Source organism: Hemicordylus capensis, chromosome 4 (genome assembly GCF_027244095.1).
Source record: "Hemicordylus capensis ecotype Gifberg chromosome 4, rHemCap1.1.pri, whole genome shotgun sequence".
Lineage (NCBI taxonomy): Eukaryota > Metazoa > Chordata > Lepidosauria > Squamata > Cordylidae > Hemicordylus > Hemicordylus capensis.
In genome coordinates, this window is record NC_069660.1 from 274,916,977 (window position 1) to 274,921,101 (window position 4,125).

The window sequence follows — 4,125 nt, forward strand, 5'->3', positions numbered from 1 at the left end:
TCCTCCTCCTCTTCTTCTTCTTCTTCTTCTTCTTCTTCTTCTTCTTCTTCTTCTTCTTCTTCTTCTTCAGAGGCCTGGCCAGGGACATTTGCCCCCTCCCCTCTTCGATTATAGTCATGCCCATGATTCTCAGAGCCCAGGGAATCCTCGGAACTGTAGTTATACCAGGGGACTAAGCAGGCGCGTAGCTATAATTGAGTGGATGGGTTTAAAGAACTTGGGCCCCCCAGGTCCTGGGGGGCCCCTCCAGCTCCACCCTTCCCTATTTTCTTCATTATCTCCCTCACACCGAGAGGCCGCAAGGGAGAGGGATGAACACGGGCCCCTTCTCCCCTAGCTATACCCCTGGGACTAAGGACTCTTAACAGGAATTACAAACATGTTCAAACAAACTACAATCCCCAGGATCCTCTGGAGGAAGCCAAGACAGTTCATTGGGTATAAAGCCAATATAGCCAAAGCTTCAGCCTCATTCATTGTACTGTACTTTACATGCCAAAGGTGGTGGTGGGATCTTTGAAAGCTTGTATCTTGAAGGCTAGCAGACATAGAGAGTATCTGTGAACTTGCTTCACTGAATTTATTTCCAGTGACTCTTAGCTATTTGCTGCCACTTACTGGATAACTGGTGATCTTACTTCACTATCATCTGGAAACGGCTTGCAGTAAAACTCACACCAGACATCCCTTTCAGCATTCTGAAGCCATCGGAATGGCTGCCAAGGGCAAAAGGTTCATTGCAACACAACTAGCTCTTGGGAGGGCAAGATAAGTGCAATCACTTATGGCTATGCACATACATGAATGAATGAGACAACCTGAGAAGCATATGAACGACCTAACTGTGTGCTCCCAGACAGTGATACATTCCATCTGCTTTGCTAATCTCTGCTAATCTCTGTAAATATGTTACCACTACTATCTTAAAGCACTATTAACTAGTACTTCTTGGGAGGCATAATCCTTCTGTTATCAGAATGTGGTGTAGGGGTTTCCCAATGAGTAGCCTCTTGTGCGCTGGCAACCCAAAAGAGGCAGGCTAACTACCGGAAGTCTGTAACAATTGACTGTAAGGGGCCCCCTCTTATTTCATGGTGCAGGTGTATTGATTTACATGTGACATAGTACAGTTGGTTGTATATTTATTTGGTGCAATCATGGCTATGCACATGAATGAATAAATGAAATGAAATGAAATGAAATGAGAGGCATTATGAACTATCTATGTACTTCCAGACAGTGATACATTTGCTATTTCCTATAGGCAATGTTTCTGGACTCCAAGATGACATAGAGCCCCTCATGAATTATCCTACCATGACTGGTCTTCCAAATCATGGAAAATCAATAGTTCTTAGGAACATAGAAGGCTGCCACAAGAACATATACATGCGTACAGACACCTGAATGTGAGGGTGAGTGCAAAGCTTAAATGTATGTTAACTAATCACAGCAACCATTCACAACAGCAGCAGTTCATCCTAGTTTTGCTATGTTAGTTTGTAGCTGAAGGGGGAGGGGAAACCATTGTCCCAATTCAAGCCTAATAGCATTACATTTCCTGATAAACTCTAATTCATCAATTTTACACTAGAGTCTCCTTCTGAAGTTTCTTTGTTTAAAGAATGGCAGCTTTTAGGTTAGCAGCAGAGTCGTGTCTTGGGAGACTGAAGTGTTCTCCCACTGGTTTCTGTTGCCATTTTTGACATCAGATTTGTATCTATTATTCTTTTGCATAGTGAGTGACCAGTTTGTCCTTTGCGGACAGCAGAAGCATTGTCAGCAGGTGGTGTCATATATCACATTGGGGAATAAGCAAGAGAATTAGTTTCTGATGTTATTAAGTCATGTAATAGTGTTATCCAAGTAAATATGAGGACAGGGTGAACATCTGGCTTTGTTGCATGGGCTGATATCTGCATTAGTGGCTCTGTAGCCTAGAGATGCTGGTAAAAACCTGTCATTCACAGGCATTTGGGGGGGAGAAAGGGGGAGAGAGAGAGATATGATTGTGTGTGTGTGTGTGTGTGTGTGTGTGTGTGCGCGTGCAAAAACATGACGTCCTTTTTCATTTCCTCTTTTTTTTTTTTTTTGGAAAGCCATTGTCATATTATCCTCTTGCTTTTTAAAGTGTGTGTGTGTATGTGCGTGCACACATGTACAAATAAACTTTATTATTTGAGGCCCTGCTATTGCCAAGACTGTAGAATATCGTGTTTCCTTCTGCACCCAATTCACACTAGGAAATAAGCCTTTGAACATCATGCCTTAACATGACAGGCGTTTAATCTAAAATATGTTTGTTTGTCTTTGATTCTGTCCTTCACTGTGTCCTGATATGCTGCTTAGAGTTAAATCAAACAACCTGCTAGGTTCCCCCCCACGAATAAATGAATACAAAGGACTGGAGACCTCGTGTGGTCAGGTGTAGCAAATATAGTGCTGGACCAAGGAGACACAGCTTCAAATCTCTGCTCAGCCATGAACTTTGCCAGGTGAGTCACTTTGGACTAATCACTCTCTCTACCAGTTTATCAGGAAATGTAATGCTATTAGGCTTGAATTGGGACAATGGTTTCCTCTCCCCCTTCAGCTACAAACTAACACAGCAAAACTAGGATGAACTGCTGCTGTTGTGAATGGTTGCTGTGATTAGTTGATATACATTTAAGCTTTGCACTCACCCTCACATTCAGGTGTCTGTACGCATGTATATGTTCTTGTTTGAATGTGTGTGCAGGCATACGTTTTAAAAGTGAACCTGCATACGGGACCCCTCAAATGCAGGATACAGTTAGGAAGTGTACTGCTATACATGCATTCAACATGTGTGAAAAACTGCATGTGTGTACAGATCTGTGCATTGTGTACACTGTGCAAAGATTACCGGTATGCTGAATATATCATGTGAATAGGGCTATAGAACAACCTTGCAGAGTTGTTGTGACAGTAAAGTAGAATAACTTACATCTATGTCAACTAGTGTTCCATCAAGAAAGGGCAGATTATAAAAGCTAATAATAATAATAATAATAATAATAATAATAATAATAATAATAATAATAATAAATTATTATTACATTTTATATCCCGCTCTTCCTCCAAGCGGTGTACTACATACTTGAGTTTCTCTTTCACAACAACCCTGTGAAGTAGGTTAGGCTGAGAGAGAAGTGACTGGCCCAGAGTCACCCATCTAGTTTCATGGCTGAATGGGGATTTGAACTTGGGTCTTCCCAGTCCTAGTCCAGCACTCTAACCACTACACCACACTGGCTCAACAGCATTTTTTTTCATTGGTTGGGATTACTAATGTCATGTGAGTAATGTCAAGAGGAGAGCTGGTCTACAAGAGGAGAGCTGGTCTTCTGGTAGTTAGCATGAATTGTCCTCTTTGCTAAGCAGGGCCCACCCTGGTTGCATTTGAATGGAATACGCATGTGTGAATACACTGAGATATTTCCCTTAGGGGATGGGGTCACTCTGGGAAGAGTACTTGCATGCAGAAAGTTCCAAGTTCCCTCCCTGGCATCTCCAAGATAGGGCTGAAAGAGACTCCTGCCTACAACCTTGGAGAAGCTGCTGCCAGTCTGTGTAGACAATACTGAGCTAGCTGGACCAAGGGTCTGACTCAGTAGAAGGCAGCTTCCTATGTTCCTATGTGCAAACCTTCCTCTATTCAATTCAGACTGGGATCAGCTAAAATAGTAATTCTCCAAAATACTGGAAAATAATTCCAAAATATTTGGAAAATAAGTGTTTCCAAGCCCGATATAATAAATGGGCTTGGAAATTTGTTTTCCCAATTACATTCTGTCTCCAAACAAAAACAGTCACATCCTGTCCCACCATGGTTTCTGCTTTCACCAAAACCTTCCTGGTGGAAGCAGCTATTAGAAACCCCACAGGAGATTCCCCAGCAAGGCCTCCCTTCCTCTGTGCAGGAAGCCTGGAAGCTATATAGCCTGGTGGGGTTCCTTGTGCCTGGGACACAGAATCGTGACAGCGTTCTGTGCAAAAGAAACCCTGCAACCTTGAGCTTCCAGGGTTTCTGAGTCCATACTGTGCTTTGGAGAACTACATTTCCCAGAATCCCTGGCAGTTTATCACCTGTATTTTAGCATT